We start from the raw sequence: 17,502 nt of genomic DNA, 5'->3' as shown, positions 1-17,502 counted from the left end.
ATTTTGTAGTCCATTCATAAAAGCTACCTCTTCCCTGTGATTGATTCTGCATATTAGTATAAATATGTGCAGTTTTTGTTTCAAACAGAGATGGAGTAGTTTGTTGTTTCTTTCTTGCTCTTTAATATTAATATATGGCTTTTAATAATCTAGTGTAGAAAAATTCACAGTGATTCTTTTCTTTCAAGTTTGTCCTATAACCGTGCATCTGTGCCTTTACGTGAACTATAAGTCCTGTTACATTAGTTATCTTTTTAAAATTATTTTGGCTACATCTTGAAGGGCCCATTCAAGAACAGGATACACTGACTTTATAGAGAGCAATTCTGCGTTAGCTTCTACAAGATGCAGTCAGCACAATAGAACACCTGAATTCTGAGGGCTTAGGGCTTTCTTAACAAGAACTGTTTATGGAATGCAAGTTTTTCAGGGGTTATAAATCTAAATCCTCCATTTATTTTACATGTAAGTACTAGATTTCTATTCATAAATAGAGAAATTGACATAACCTTTCTGACTCTTAACAATCTGCAGATAAAAAATGCAAGCACAATTACAGCTTTATGTATTGTACTGGTGTAAAGACATCATGCAAAAGGACTCCATACTTCTTATGATAACCCAGTTCTTATACTAATCCACATTTACCCACATTTTGGGGCTTTGCTTAGGAATCTAACTTTCTGTGGATAAAAGAATTCCCTGGCTTTTGTCCAAACTCAGACTTCTTTAACCAGAGTTTGATTCTGTTGTTTCAAACAGCATATTCTTTGGGCAAATGTGAATGCACAAACAGAAACTTAGACTGATTTCATTTAGCCATTATAGCCTGACTGACATGGCTGAGCTATTTCACATGACTGCAAATGTCTGGTGAGCTATTAATAGACATGCCAAACAATCCTTGAATTTAAATGCTTACAGATTTTAATGTCTGATTCTTTTTAGGCACCTGACTGAATAAAGAGTTCAGTTTTCTGAGGTCTGGAGCTTTTGCACATCCAGTTGGTGTTAATGTGGCAAAACAGTCCTTATGTAGTTTCTAAACAAGCCTTCAGTTCCTCTTGCCATGTTATTTCAAGTAGCAACACTTACACATGCTGATACTTCCCATTTTATAAGCACCAATTTCTGTCACAGTGGTGGTGCTATGAAGCAACATCAAAATGGAAATCTCTGCCAATGATCTAGATAGCTGGAAAGTCATATAAGTGGTATGGTAGATTTAAATATTGTCTTGAAATATGATTTGGAGAGAAACTAATAATAATAATAAGTCTTTCCCACCCCCAGTTTCACTGTTCCATTCAATGTTTTGCCAGGTGCTTGCTATTTTGTTATGTTTTTCAAGGAAAATTTCAACTTCCAGAGGGGTGATCTTAGTAGTAAAGTTAAGGAAATATATTAAATTACAACTTTTTTTTTTTTTTTTTTTTTTTTTTTAAGTGCTTATACTGCATTAGCAGTATTCTTGCTGAAACCAAGCATGCAGGAAGATATCCTACAGCTGGGAAACAGCTACTCTGACTTTCACATCTGACTTTCACAGTTTCAACTATTCTTTGCAACCCAACAAGCAAGTAGATGTATACTGCAAAGATTGAAGGAAGGCAATGGGTACAAAGGAGGAGATCAGTAACCGGGCTCTCAGCCAAGCTAGTGGAGATGAATAACATTACGAGGCCTCTGTGCCTTACTAGGGTAACTTTACTTGTGTGCACTGTCTTTTTCCTATTCTGTTTTCAAGAAACTTAGACCTGGAATAGCTCCCACTTCATGTTCTATGACATTAGGTCTCTTATTGAGCTCCTGTTTTACAGTATCATGAAAACAATGCATCTTGTGTTCTTCCTATATGCTGGTGCAGTAAGCTCAGTTTAGAAAGGCTGTACTTCATTTGTCTGTTGTATATAATTATTTAGAAAAGGAGAAAAAGAAAAAAAGGGCAAAGTTAAATGAGAGTCAGGGGAGACAGAACAGTAACTGAGCAACATTTCTTTTGCATACCACAATCCATACAGTAGAATTTGTTTCCCCATTAAGAAAAATACGTATATGACCTAGGGGTATACGTGGCAGAAAGTCAGAAATAATTTAGTCATGAGATCATATCTGAAAAGAAGTACATTGTCACTGGATAATGTTCTAGTGGTGTTATGAAAACACCGATGCATGTGTACTAAAAGAAGGCTTATTGTGGTAATGCAGAGTAGCAAATATGTTAGTGAGCATATGGATGAGAAATAACAACAATTAGAAAGTGACATGTTACCAACAGCTGATGAAGTTATACTTGGACTAAGAGTAAAAATGACTTTGACAGCACATTTCATTTATATGAGTGCTAAATTAATCACTGCCTTTCACTAATGCCTTTACCAGACTTTGCGACAACATGGATGAAACCTAGATTCCTTTGTGTTTTTTCTTCCTTGCATTTACATGGAAAAATGTATTATGTCACCCCAAACTCCCAGCTCAGTTAGTCTGCTGTGCCAAAGGACTCAGAATGCATTAATCCCACCTTCTTCAGGAAGTTATATACCAAATTTTGCACGCTCCATTACTGATGAAAGCAACTTTCTTGCCACTTAGTAGTTTTTTGTTTTAAATTCTAGAACTAACATGAATACTGAAAGAGAGAAAAAATAAATAGAGAAAGGAACTTAAAATTGGGAAATAAGACAGCATGAACTGTGTTCTTGGAAACTATCATATGAGATGGCAAGGCAGTAGAATATATCATGATTTAAGGCCATTTTATAAGAGGAAATACAGCATAAAACCTACATTATCCTGTGTTCTTCTTGCGGAAATATGAATGCTAAATATATCATATAAAATGCTTATGCACGAAAAGTGTCTTTTGCACTATTAAACTAAAGGGTGAAATTTGGTGAAAAAGCAGACTTTTGTGTCACATAGACTCTCTCTACATTATCAAGCACCAAGGACTAACACACACACTATTTGCTGGATCTGCAGGGTGGGGCAATTTGTGCTACAATCTCACTGTGCTCTGTGGGGCTTTTGTTTTACTTCAGGCTGGTCCCAGAGACTGAACGCCCAGTAGCTGCTGCAGTACACTAGGTGTGGTGCTGCAATGCATCTTCAAGTTTTGTTTCCCCTGAAAGAAATAATTTGTGCATTCCAGTTCAACTAACTCCACAATGCAAACCAGTGCACCATGTACATGAATGGACACAGGATTCACTTTAGAAGAGTAGATGTATCCATTTAAAGCAAAAACTTGTTCCTATATGACTACAATACTGGGGAATGTAGTGCTTGCACATAGCAAGACCCTATATTCTTTAAAGTTTGTGAAGCATTTCTACACCGATGCCAAACATTATGATTTCAGAGCTATAACATATTTACAGCTTTTGATGTGTTCACTTAGTGGCTTGGGGCTAGGAACTAAAAAGGCTCGTTATGAATTGCAATGTAATGGTGTCAGTTTCTGTCAGTTACAGAAATGCTTTTTGTAATGCTAATTAAAACAACAAGCCACAGCAAAATATGCTTGTCTCTTAAATATATTAGCTCAGAAGAATCTAACCATCAGCTAACTGTTTAGTTTTCCAACCTCAGGTTATAACTTATGGCAGGTGCACTTAGGCGGGGTGTGACACTCCCAAGGCTGCTACACACCCGCCTCAGCTGCAGACGGCTTCCTGGGTATGGTGCTAAGCTCTGACAGTGCTGAGCTCCTTCAACATAAGGAGTTCAACCAGCTGCCAAACTGCACTGAAATGTACGTCCTTTGGGTCAAAACTGGCTGCAGTTCAGCACCACTGGGGCATGGGCAGGGAGCATTTGGGTTCATCTGCACCAGTGCAGGTGTACATGCTTTCAGGCATGGACTTAACCAACAAGCTGGTCAGGATTCCTGGAACTACTAATGAAACTACTTTTGCAAATTAACTACTTTTTTTTTTTTTTTTTTTTTTTTTTTTTTTTTCAAAGACAGCACTGTTACTAGATTGGAGGTTGTTAGTTCTGTACAAAGGCTGTGTTGTGGTTGTTACCTCCCTGGGGCTCCCCACCTGCCCAGGCCCAGGCCCCCACATCACCCTGGGGCCACCAGCACCAGTGAGGCTGCAGCAGTGCCAGGCTCCAGGTCCCCCCTCAGAAACCATCGGCAGCCCCCATGGCCCCCAGGGAGACCACAACCCCTGCAAGGCCCTGGCAGTGTTTGTAAAATGAGCTGCAGTTCTGGGTAATCTTTTGCAAATTACAGATCTAAATTAAATATGCTTCTCAAAACCTATACTTTCTGAATTTCAGGTGCCGCACCCAATGATGTAATGATGGACTAAAGAAATGGCCACCCCTTCAACATGGGAGAATATCTTTGCTAATGTGGCAATAAAGATGTTTGGACAGAGATGCTGCTGTTCTCCTAAAGCAAAGTCCTTGGTTTTATGACTGTGGACCTGACAACTCTGAACAAATGCTGGGGAGGATTATACTTGTGTGAAACATCTAAGTATGACACTGTAAATGTGCTGTAGGACTCTTGCACATGCATATGCAGCAGTAACAAAAGATGTAAGTATCTAATGGGCAGTAGGCCAATAACTTTTGGTGACAGTTATGAATAATATTAACTCTTCCTTACTATTCTTATAGTGTCTTTCATTTCCATATAATGCTTTATTCACAAGCTGTGTGTTATTTCCTTTTTGAATCTTGACTGGGAAATGTCAATGACAGTGCATTAAGATACACATGTACAGTGGCAATAGGAGTCAAATCTATGCAAATTTTCCTGTAGTCTTTAAAACAGAACCCAGGCTGGTGTTTCACTACCTGGTGAAACTGAGGTGCAGGGAAGTGAGGGCAGTACACTACGATTTCTGTGTGCATTATGATAACATGATGGTTTCTGCAAGAGGATTCATGTTAGTCCTAGTAATCTTGACAGCACTCCTTTAATTCTCCCCCAGTTCCTCCTCAAACTTTAGCTGTGTTGTTTGGCTGCAAGCCTTCAACTGTTTTATAATGCTCCTACACTCTCCCTCCTCTAAGAGGATATGCATTGATGTCAAAGTGTTTCCTCCATACACAACATTTGTAAATAGCTTTGGAACCTATAAATTAAAAAAAAAAAAAAAAAAAAAAAAAAAAAAAAAAAAAAAGTTTTTGTAAAGAAAGACTGATGATATAAGGGAAATTAAAACAATTTTGTTTTTAAGTAATTAGGCAACCCATTCACATTAATTATTTGAATTTCTGGTTAATGTCCCTATGCAATTTTATTTATTTATTTATTTATTTATATCTAATTTAATTTCTGTAATTTACTATTTCTACCCCAGTAGCTGACATTTGCATTAAGCTTTTCAAAAATATATGTACAGTGGTGAAAAATTTTAGAGTCAAGACATCAAACATCTCAAATTTACCATAAGCTTAGAGAGTATTTAGAGACATATAGAGAGTTATAGTTTTAAATTTAAACACTTTTGTTAAATTTCATCAGTGTTATGTCTTGTACTCCATAAAGCTATATATGATAGACCAACACTTTACATTTCCTCTGTCCAGAACAGACAATTACTCTTCCCATTTACAAATTGGCAGAAAATTCTGTGTGATAGGTGGTGAATGCATTACTAGATAGCTGAAATTCTAGAACATACAATGAAGATAATGAATTGAACAGTGGAATCATTCACAAATCCTGTTTATATATATTTTGGGAAGGTAAATGGAGAAAAAATAAATTCTGATTTTAAAAAAATCATCTGATTTTTTTCTGAGAAAAAAAAATATCTGATTTAAGGACAGCAATGTCCCCAGGACCAACCTAGTGCAAGAATGAGACCTATAAGTACTTTAAAGATATATTTAGATAATTTGGGTTATTTTAAATAAGAATTATATAACATCTCTGCCTGCATAGGTAGAGAATCAGACTCTAGGACCGAGCAAGTTCCTTCCATTCTCATGTGTAAAGTTAGCTAATAAATTTAGCTAATATATTATTAAGACTATCATATATTTTAAGTCGTATTCAGGGCTGTTAAAGAGAGAGCCAAAAAGTTAATAGTCAGTCATGAATACTGCCTAGAAGTAAAAGAGAAAAAAAAAACTCATTAATTTCTCTGATGTATGTCTGAATATGTGCTATTGAAGGAATTAGAAATAATGAAAAAGTAAAGGGATTTCTCTATCTGCAGTGTCCTGTTGCTGCAGCATGAAACAACGGAAAGAAACTCTTTTGCTATGAGACCAACTGACTCCAGAGGCACCTAAAGGAGGTCTTTGTGGACCTTCCTTTGCTGAGGGGCACATGTTAAAATCTATGCGAGATTTATGCCTTTAGTTTTTATTAATATATGTAACTGGGCAGAAACAAAAGGTTTTTTGATACCTCTGAAACAAAAAGTTTTTTGATACCTCTAAAAATGCACAGTTGACTGCAGATTCATGTACATTCTCATGGATTTAAAATCAGCTTAACAATTCTTCCTGTGCTCTTAGGCACAGAGCTTTAGCACCATTTTACTTCTTTTCTTCACGTCTCCAAAGCAAAGTAAAATGAGGGACCCCTGTTCTGGAAGCATATGGAGGAAGCAATCCATTCATTACTAAAGGATTTCCCTTCTAGGAAATCCTCTCTCTCTCCCTGCTGTCAGCTTTTCTCTGTTTGGAAGATGGTGTTGCTGTTGGAAAAGAGCTGCTGCAGGGAAAAAATGAGCCCTGAAAGCCTGTGCATTGGCCAGGAAGAGTGAGAAGCAGCCTCAACCCAAAGACAAGGAAGCTCCCCTGCAGGCAGAGGGACTGTTGCAGAATGTGATACCTAAAGAAGGCCACAATTGCTCATAGAAATATTGGAACAAATTAGTAACCTCTTGTGGCTGAGAAAAAAAATCATACTCAAAACAGGAATGTTCTAATTTTGAGAACTGATACATTTAGCGTTTCTCTTTCCCTGCTGTTTTATGTGCTTTAGCACTGCCTGATGCCAGTGAAATTAGAGCACGGGGACAGGGAGGAGAATCATCATTCTGCTTTATTGTAAGGGTTTCCAGTGAATGCTGTACCTATGATGATCAATTAAGTACCTATAACTTGGGTAAACAGCACTAAAATAAAGGAGCACAAGATATACAAGTTGACCCCTTCATATATTTCATTAGTGCACTGGGGAAGTTCTGTCAGCATTAAGAATTTACTTTGAAAACTGTGTAGAAGATGAAGCCATGAAAAATAATTTTATTTATTTATTTATTTATATTTTTTTTTTACGGAAACCAGTATGGTAAATGTAGATTGGATGCTACAAAGAAGCAACAGAAAATTCTTTCATGTTACTAAGAACTGGGGATACAGGTAGTGATGCTTTCTATATTTACATTATAATAATACTCATTGTTAATAACACCATGATAAATATTTATGTCTCCTGTCTATTAATATAATGCAGATTAATGCAAATGGAATAATAGATGGGAAAGAAGAATGCCCATGCTCACTGGTATCCATGTACAATGAGACAACAAACAAAACAACCTGTGGCAGTCATAGCTGGTCTCTGATGCTGATAATCACTTGATGTGGGAACTGCTGCAGAGGTGGCATCAGTCACAATCACAGATACTGTATTATAGTGAAGAAGGGGGAGAGAGTGGATCAGAAAAATGATTGTGCAAGTTGCAGTGTGAAGAAGTGGCACAAAGTCTCTGGCTTCCAAAGATAATGTTCAATCTGGAAAATGAAGTTTTAGTTCTACTGAGCACAAACGGGGTGTTGCCCTACGAGCTGTTTCTACAGATCTAACAGCTGAGACATATCTTAGACATCCTAAGTGAAAAACCAAAATAGGGAATTTGTAAATAAAATCTAGCTGTTTTTAAGAGAATTTATGCTCTTTTTCTAAGTTATTTCCAACTTACTAATGAGAGCTTAACCTTGTGTTTTCTAGAGTATGCTGTTCTTCACCTGTGCACTTGTACAATAGAACTGAGGCCAGGCAAAGCTGCGGAATTAAGTTATATTGCCTATTTGGAGGTAAAAGATCCAAAATATGAGAGCATGTGTGCTGGTAGACCTTGTGGATCTCACACATTGACACGTGTGCAAATGCCTAGGGGCCACAGCACATTTCCTGCCAAGCCCAAGGAGCCTGGGTGCTAGTTTTGCTGGGTCCTTGAAAGGCATCCCCTGTCAGGCTTAGTCCAAAGCTGCTCCTGTAAGACCCAGGTGGCAGCGAGACAGTTTTGTCCGGGCAGGCTCTTCGCCTATCACACCTGCACCGCAGCTGTTATTGCTGGACTCTATGTTGGCTATAGATCCGCCAAATTAAAAATGGGACATTTTATCCCTGTTCCAAGGAGACTGAAGACTTCAACTACCAGAACTGAATGCCAATAAATACTATACAGTGAAAGAAAGTGATTTTTTTTTCTTCCTAGGAATTAAAAGCCCATATTACCACTGCTAATTTAAAATAATATTACTTCAAACTGTATCCCTTGGAGACAGACTTCAGAGGCCACACATTTACAAATGGCTCTAAAGAGAAATATCCACATTTACTTTTCTTCTGAGGTCTACTCAGAAAACTTTATAGATTTGGATTATTATGAATCATTCATTGAAAAGACTGTATTTCATAGATGGCTCCATGCTTCATGGCCTTTTCACACAGAGATGCTACTAACTGGTTTGTTGTTTGCCAACTTTGATTTTCAACATTGGACAGAGCAATTTTGGATAAGAAATAAACAATTTCACTACATTTGTTTCCTCTACAGTTCTGTGGGGAAAAAAAAAAAAAAAAAAAAAAAAAGGATAGCATCTCCAGTTATTTGTTAAAGGAAAAATACACAACTTCTGTGTCTAGAAAAGGCAACATGGTTCTACTTATCTTATGACCTGTAACATTGCTTTAAAGAATAATAAGCTCATCACTGTAATGTATTGCGGACAATCTGGTTGCTACTTAAATTCCACAAGTTGCATTATACTTTTTCTGACTTTGGTTAGTCTTTGGGTCTATTTGGCAATGAAACAGTTACTTTCGCATTTCCTTTTGCAGCTTTGCATTACAATCTATGTGAAATCCAGATGTATTTGTTTTCTTCCAAAGAGTTACCTTGGGATACGAAATCATGGCTAATGAATATGAATGTCTTGGATCAGATCCCAGTCCAGCTCTCTGGAAAACCCAAATTCCATTACCTCAAAAAAATGAGCCCCAAATACATTAAAAACTTTATATGCCAAATAACCTTCACTATCGATCATACCAGAATCTATTGCTTCTGCTTGACAGGAGTTGTTGAGACAGTAGAATAATAAATTGACTGTACACCTAGTCTTTGAACTATTTTTTTTTTTTGCCTCTATTTTTAAAAAATAGAAAAAATAGGCTCTCCTAGGATGAAGATTTTGTAAGTCAAATTTTATCCCTTCATGCCCCAGAAAGCTTTTCTCCCCTCGAAGTTCTAGTTTAGACTTCTGAAAACAGATACATTGGAAAACTTGACAATATCCTAGCTGTGTTAAGGCACTTCCAACAGAATTTATACTGAAATTATTTTTAAAAATAAATAAATAAAACAAAAGCACAGGACACAAATCTAATGGGAATTCACCTGATGCTTTGTGACTGAACTCCTCCCCTCCTCTCCCCACCCCTTCCCTCTCCTCCCCTCCCCTCCCGTTTTTTTTCCCCACCACCTTGGAGGTTCTCCACTTTTCTCCTTTGTGAATTCAGTACTGAATTTTTTGCTGTTTCTATTTTGATCATGATTAACAACTCCTAACTTGGTGCTTCAGTACTAAAGAGTCATTTCAAAGAAGAGCTGCTGAAGAGTCAGCTGCTTGCAGTTAGCAGAGGCAAAGCTTCAGAGCATAGTTAAACTCTCGCACATACTCAACACACAGAGATGACCTGCTCTTTTATAATATTCTTGTATTTCCAAACTGTCTAGAGATCATATTTTTCAAGTAATATTTTCCAGAGCAGAAGCAGCAAATCAGCTTAAAAGGTATACCAAGAATCTTATTTAGCAGTTCTGGGATGTAAGTGATCATCTTACTCCAAGGAAATTTAGACAACCCAAGTACTATTCAACATAAAGTGGAAAAAACAAACAAACAAACAAAACCACATTGGTTTATATGATGCAAACTAACAAACTTCTTTATAAATCTTTTTCTCAGAACCAAATTACAAAGCCTGTTGCACGGGGAACTCATTGTATCTAAATTAAATATTTTTTTCCAGTTCTGGCATTTTACAAATGAAAATAAAAGTGCATGAATGACCCAAGATAATACAAGGTTACATCATCTCACACAAAATTGCAAAATTTAGTGAAACAGGATTGATTTGACCAGACAACTTATACAGAATTCTCAATTACTACACTGTTAGTTTTTTTGAGTCACAGAAGTGAAGTCAATTGTAGAGACATCAGTTCCCAATAAATCAATTTGATAAGAACAAAATTTTGAATTTATCCCTTCTGTACCCTGAATTATTGGGAAAATAAACCTTGATCAGTGAGTAGGTAACTAATATGAGAGTGAAGGGAGAAAAACATGGTGAAATGGAGGCAAGAGTCTTTCCTGATCTGAATATTTTTGAAAGATTTGTTTCATTCCCTGGGAAGAAGTGCAATGGTTGATTGATTTATATATTTTTTTAAGTTCTTTGATTATACTGAGTTTGAATTTAGTGTTTGTTATTTTAAAATGAGTTTACATTATATGCAAACATCTATCCTTCTAATTGGAATTATTCACAGAACAATGTTAACATTCAGGACAGAGAAGATTGTCTGATAACAATAATTATCTGATAAGTATAAATAATAATAACATTTATTTCTGACCATTTCATCCTACCCCTTTTACATTACTGCAATTAATCTGTCAAGATACTTCTGGAGAGAAGTGGTGTGGGTTGTTGCACCTCCAGCTTTGTGGTATGGGTTGTTGCACCTCTAGCTTTGAACCTTCTGCTTCTTTGTCAGCATGCTACCAGTCAGCTCACCAATGAACAGAAAAGTGCTCCATGGCATGGATTTTATTTAGTATAATTTACAGGACATTCCTCATAACAGGAGAAATAAAGAAAAGTGTAAGTGAAAAAAAAAAAAAAAATGAAGGAACTGTTCGGGCTGCAGACTGCATTGAGAAACAACTTCAGCTACTGGCTGAAGTTGAAACTTCTCTTGAAAAGTATCAGAAAGTGAGCTCCATTTGGCAAACAAGAAGGAGAAATGATAGAGCTTAAACTGTTTTTATTTGTAGTGATCTGATTTTCTGCTTGGTCTCTAAATGCTGCTGCTCAAAATAATGTGTCTCTGTTCAATTCCAGCATAAGACTGCCCTGTGGAAACCAGATGGAAATTTGTTGAGATTAATTTATTTTTTTTAATGGTTAGAAATCTGGGGGTGGGAAGAGCTTGTCTGTAAATACTCTCAGAAGTTTTCTTATTCTATTTCTGAGTCCTATGCTGGTCTTTGCAAGAAACTCTGGAGTTTTGAGGTCCCTAACAGTTGCAGGAGAAATGTATTTGGAACAAAGTTTTGATATTCTGGAGTCTAAAATGTGCGTGTGTGTGTTGAGAGAGGAGGATAATTACAGTAAATAATCTTTAGGGCTGAGCCAGTACTAGGGTGCTCATCATATGAATTCACTTTGATTGTCTGGGGGACAGTTACAAATATTGGAAATATGGATTTAAGATTCTCCAACTATTTTCATGCTCAAGGCTTTGAGAACAGACATTCAAAAGCGTGGCGTGGGTAAAAGAAAAGATGTTTCTTTCCATTTTGGAAGAAAAATCTTACAACACTTTCAGATCTTGCTATCCATGGCATTAAGTTGGCTTATAAGTGTCTTGGGTTTTCATCAGGATTTCAGTGAAGGAGGTGAGATTATCAGATACTTTAGGACCTATTTTAAAATACATTGGGCCGAATACTGCAAGGTTTTGAAATCAGAAAGAGTGGAGAATGTTTAGAATCCAGGAGTTATGCAACATCTCAAAAAATACTAAACGTACAGTGTTTTCTCTTTTATATTTTGTGTAAAACATTAATTTTCACTACAGTCCATTTATAAGGAAACAGATCATGGCGTGGTCTTAGTTTATAGTCTTACATTCAAAAAAGGTATAAAAGCTATCTGTTTTTTTCTGGCTTTGTCTTTAACTGTTTACTGATTTCTGAATACTATGAATACAGCAATGCATTTGTGCTTCAAAACCCTATAAAAAAGACAATACATTTGTTAAGTTTTATGATTTTATTATTATTATTCTTTTTTTTAATGCTAAGTTTTATGCTATTAAGAAGTTGGTCTGAAGTTTCAGAATTTTTCAGAAAGCCAACCCTCCACCTCGTCAATCTTCTTTAGCATTTTTTTCTCCAATTTAAATTAATGTGATCACTGTTTTCATTCTTTTGTATGTAAACAAAGCACTTCCAGGAAAAAAAAAATGTTATGAAGAGAGTTCTATTTACATGAGAAAGAGATCTAGATGACAGCCATGGCTTAGTGACTGGCAAAGTGCCCTTGACAGATTTGTCTCCTACCAAACCAAGCTGCACTGTTTTCCAGACAAAAAAAGTATTTTCCTCCTCAAGTGACTTGCTGTTTGTACAAATTAATGTCAAAGATAGATTTCAGTGCAGTGATGACAGATTTGGAACACACAGTGCAGTTTACGTGTCAAATAAAATTATGTGGATATTCTTCACTTTCACAGCACTCATTCACAAAACACAGGAACATCAATAGATTTATAGCCTGCAGAGTGTGAAAATGTTTTGGTGAGCAGTGTCATACTAGGTCACTCATCCTTAATGATACTGTTTCATATTTATGCCACAAACAAAACCAGCTCAAGGCAAAATGAAATGTTACACTGATTGTTGCTGGCCTTCCATGTAGAAGGACAAAGAGAAGCCATCAGACCCTGTGGCTAGCTTCATTTACAAAGTAGTCAATGTAGATTAAAGATTGTTAAATATCTCCCAACAGCATGGGCCATGTGATTAAAAGCCCTGGTGTTCCTGCAGTGAAGACAATTTGTCATCCTTTGTTTGGTGGTTTGATGCTGAACAAAAAAAAAAAAAAAAGAAAGAGAGAGAGAAAGAAAAGGAAAAGAAAAATGCCTCTGTGACAATTTAAATTTGGAGGGCAGCTGTGATGTTCTGTTTCATGATATATCTTGGAATAGAGATTGGTAAAAATGCAATGTGGTACAATGACATTTTAGCTGATTTATTCCATAGCCTCTGAATGAATATATACTCTGAATGTATACCCTGGGAAGTGTACACAGCACTTTCCAGCATTAGTTGGGTTTCACTGCTGAGGTTTTCTCCTCCCACCCATCCTCATATGCTTCCGCTTTCTCTTCCTCCTCCCCCTCCCCCCCCCCCCCCCCCCCCATTATGCCTCAGACTCTGGAGCAGTCACCTGGCCATGCTTTTCACATTGGCAGCCTCAGCCCAGTGGGGTTAGTAGCACCTTGGTAAGGAAACAGTGGTGCAGGGCTTATATTCAGAGGGTCTTTTTCTTTGTTCTAAAGGCATCTCTACCTTCTCTAAGTAAGGAAATACAAACCCCAAGATTTTATAGTCTAACTTCATGATAATTATGCACCGATAAGTTACAAAATAATATCTACTGTTTCAGGCATATAACAAAGTAAAAAACTATCCTAAATTGAGTGATTTGTGGGAACTGAATAGTTCCTTGAAGAAATTAGGTCTTATTTTCCTATTTTTCCATACTGGAATTGGTCTTTTGTTACCATTCATGCTGTTCCACAGCAGGGCAATATGAACATCCTTGGACTATGCTTACGTATGCTTATTTGTTCTTAGAACACTACTAAATAATACATCAACCAGAAGTTAATTATTAAAAAAATGCAAAATCATTATATTATTCATTAAGCTTGAGATGGACTTTTTCCTCTTTTTCATTCTTGGAATTTTCAGAGGCAGAATTCCTGGATTACAGGGGACCACGGTCCTCCAGTCTTGCATTTTCTAACCAGGGAGCTTATTTTCCTAAGAGAAGAGAAAGCACGTAAAGCCATGGCTGTTTCTTGTTGCTTGTTGTGAAGACTCATGGATAGGATGAGAATACAAATAAAACAATATGAGTATGGTATACAGAAGTACATGAGATGTAAGATTACAGTACACATGAAGTATTGTTAGATGTTGTTAATACATTGAAGCTGATACTCCAGTGTGCACTTGTGAGCATTTCTTACTTCCCTAACATGTCAGCATCTTCTGCAAACTATTAGTAGACAATTTGTCTGGAGCTTGAGGTTCAGAGCCATCACTGCCTAAGAGCTGCATGGCATTATTTTGTTGAAATCAAAGTCACCTTGCCAAATGCCCAGCTTCAATGATATCAGAGGTGTTTTTCCACATATTCTTGGAATTGCAAATAACAGACCTAGTGACACCATTTTCAAAGTCCCAATTTTGACAATATTATAATATTCAAAGTGTGCCTTTGATTTCAAAATTATAACCACTTTTTGAAAATTTAGAAATATTAATGATCAGTTTTTATTATGATTAACTAAGGGGTGTTAAGAGGTATGACAACATAGTTCTTACCAAGACAGCTCATTATCCTTCTTTACTCATCTCAAATTTTAAAATGTCATTTAATCCTATACCCTAATTTGTAGATGGAGGGGTTGTAAAGCAAACATGCTATGTTGTTACCTGATAAAACCATTTTATCTCCATGATACTGCTCTTAGATCACTGCTAGACTTTCATAGAATCATTGAATTATTAAGGTTGGAAAAGACCTTCAAGATTATCTGCTCCAACCATTCCCTACTACCAATGTCACTCTCTAAACCATGTCCCTAAGCACCACATCCAACCTTTCCTTAAATACCCCCTGGGACAGTGACTCTACCACCTCCCTTGGCAACCTGTTCCAATGCCTGACTGCTCTATCTGAGAAGAAATATCTCCTAATTTCCAACCTAAACCTCCCCTGGAGCAACTTGAGGCCATTCCCTCTAGTCTTATCACCAGCTAGCTGTGAGAAGAGCCCTACCCCCAGCTTCCCACACCTTCCTTTCAGGTCGTTGGAGAGAGCAATAAGGTCTGCTCTGAGCCTCCTCTTCTCCAGACTAAAAAACCCCAGTACCCTCAGCTGCTCCTCATAGGACTTGTAGTCTAGGCGCTTCTACATCCCTTCTCTGGACACACTCCAGGGCCTCAATGTCTTTCTTGTACTGAGGGGCCCAAAACTGAACACAGTAGTTGAGGTATGGCCTCACCAAAGCTGAGTACAGGGGGACAATTACCTCCCTTGTCCTGCTGGCTACACTACTCCTGATAGAAGCCAGAATGCCATTGGCCTTCTTGGCAACCTGGGCATGCTGCTGACTCATGTTCAGCTGAGCATCAACCAACACCCTCAGATCCCTTTTCTCTGCACAGCTTTCCAGCCACTCTGCCTGAAGCCTGTAGTGTTTCATGGGGTTGTTGTGATCAACGTGTAGGACTCAGCACTTAGCCATGTTGGACCTCATCCCATTGGTCTCTGCCCACTGACCCATCCTGTCCAGGTCCCTCTGCTGGGCCTTCCTATCCTCTGGCAGATCGACACTTCCCCCCAGCTTGGTGTCATCTGCAAACTTATTAAGGATACACTCAATTCACTCATCCAAATCATTAATAAAGATATTAAAGAGGATGAGCCCCAAAATCATGTAGCTTATATGTACCAATTTTGAGCCAGCAGTGTGCTTAGGTGGCCAAGAAGGCCAACAGCATCCTGGCTTGCATAAGAAACAGTGTGACCAGCAGGGCTAGGGAGGTGATCGTCCCTCTGTACTCGGCTCTGGTGAGGCCGCACCTCGAGTACTGTGTTCAGTTTTGGGCCCCTCGCTACAAGAAGGACATCGAGGTGCTTGAGCAGGTCCAGAGAAGGGCGACGAAGCTGGTGAGAGGCCTGGAGAACAAGTCCTACGAGGAGCGGCTGAAGGAGCTGGGCTTGTTCAGCCTGGAGAAGAGGAGGCTCAGGGGCGACCTTATTGCTCTCTACAGATACCTCAAAGGAGGCTGTAGCGAGGTGGGGGATGGCCTGTTCTCCCACGTGCCTGGTGACAGGACGAGGGGGAATGGGCTTAAGTTGCGCCAGGGGAGTTTTAGGTTAGATGTTAGGAAGAACTTCTTTACTGAAAGGGTTGTTAGACATTGGAACAGGCTGCCCAGGGAAGTGGTGGAGTCACCATCCCTGGAAGTCTTTAAAAGATGTTTAGATGTAGAGTTTAGGGATATGGTTTAGTGGGGACTGTTAGTGTTAGGTCAGAGGTTGGACTCGATGATCTTGAGGTCTCTTCCAACCTAGAAATTCTGTGATTCTGTGATCAGTCCCTGGGGAACACCACTCATGACCGGTTGCCAGCTGGATTCAACTCCATTCATCACTACTCTCTGGGCCCAGCCATCCAGCCCATTTTTAACCCAGCAAAGAGTGTACTTATTCAGCCACGGGCTGCCAGCTTCTCCAGAATACTGTGGGAGACTGTGTCAAAGGCATTGCTGAAGTCTAGGTAGACTACGTCAGCAGTCTTTCCCTCTTCCAAAATGATGATTACAACAAACATAAAGCAGGCCAGCTGAAAGGGCAAACCATATAAAAATTGAGTTATGCAAGTCTTACTCACCAGTGACAAAATCTTTTATTGGGGGTATGTGCATAGAAAGAAAGCAATGGTGGAAGGGCCAAGAATCATATGAAAGGAGCTTCATGCACGAATGATTTATATTTACCTCTAAAATGGTTTTATTTTAAAGGAAGCATACTTTATCTTATGCATTATCTGGTAAGTCAGCATGTACCTATAATCAAATATTTGTGTAGACAATTTTTATGAGCAAGCAGGCACACACAAACAGGCTAGTCTTCTGCTATGCTAGATTTTTCAGACACAATAGTCCTTGGAGATCCTAAACCCTACCATACATGTAGGACTGAAATAAAACAACTTCTAACACAAGCAGGACTGAAAATGCATACTATTTGTTTGAAATATCACACGTAGGCCACATGCTCCTCCAAGGTAAACTGCCTCCAAAAAAGATACAGCAGATATGGTAGCTACAGATTAGTATGCTATGTTGAAAGGAATGCATCTGATAGTCTCACTGTCTTGCTCCATTTGGAGACCTCTAAGAGTGTACATGTCATATGGGCTAGCAATTTTTCTAGTAGCCTAGGGGGATTTATTATTTCTTAGTTTTGTTTATTTTGGAGGGGGAGGAGAATGAGTAGGACTATAAATCAGTCCCTTCCCACCCACTTAATTTTGTTTGTTTGTGGCCCCATCTGGGCCTCATTAGTTGCAGAACACCAGGGCTGCAATCAGGAAAGCAAGGGACACGGCAGAGCTCCTTACTGGTCAGCCTCAGAACAAACACTGTTGGGGGAAATTAGGTCATAAAATAATTTCCTGAACCTGTATTCTA

At 38.2% G+C, this 17,502-nt stretch overlaps 1 long non-coding RNA gene across 1 annotated transcript; it reads left to right on the top strand.

Annotated features, from left to right (window-relative positions):
* The first annotated feature begins 3,987 nt into the window (after positions 1–3,987).
* On the top strand, positions 3,988–9,605 carry LOC106014651 (uncharacterized). The gene is made up of 3 exons (XR_005262932.2): positions 3,988–4,554; positions 7,270–7,344; positions 7,937–9,605. It is a non-coding gene; the product is annotated as an uncharacterized lncRNA (long non-coding RNA).
* The last annotated feature ends 7,897 nt before the right edge of the window (positions 9,606–17,502 follow it).

This window comes from Anas platyrhynchos, chromosome 1 (genome assembly GCF_047663525.1).
Source record: "Anas platyrhynchos isolate ZD024472 breed Pekin duck chromosome 1, IASCAAS_PekinDuck_T2T, whole genome shotgun sequence".
Classification (NCBI taxonomy): Eukaryota; Metazoa; Chordata; class Aves; order Anseriformes; family Anatidae; genus Anas; species Anas platyrhynchos.
This window is presented reverse-complemented; position numbering and strand designations above follow the sequence as displayed.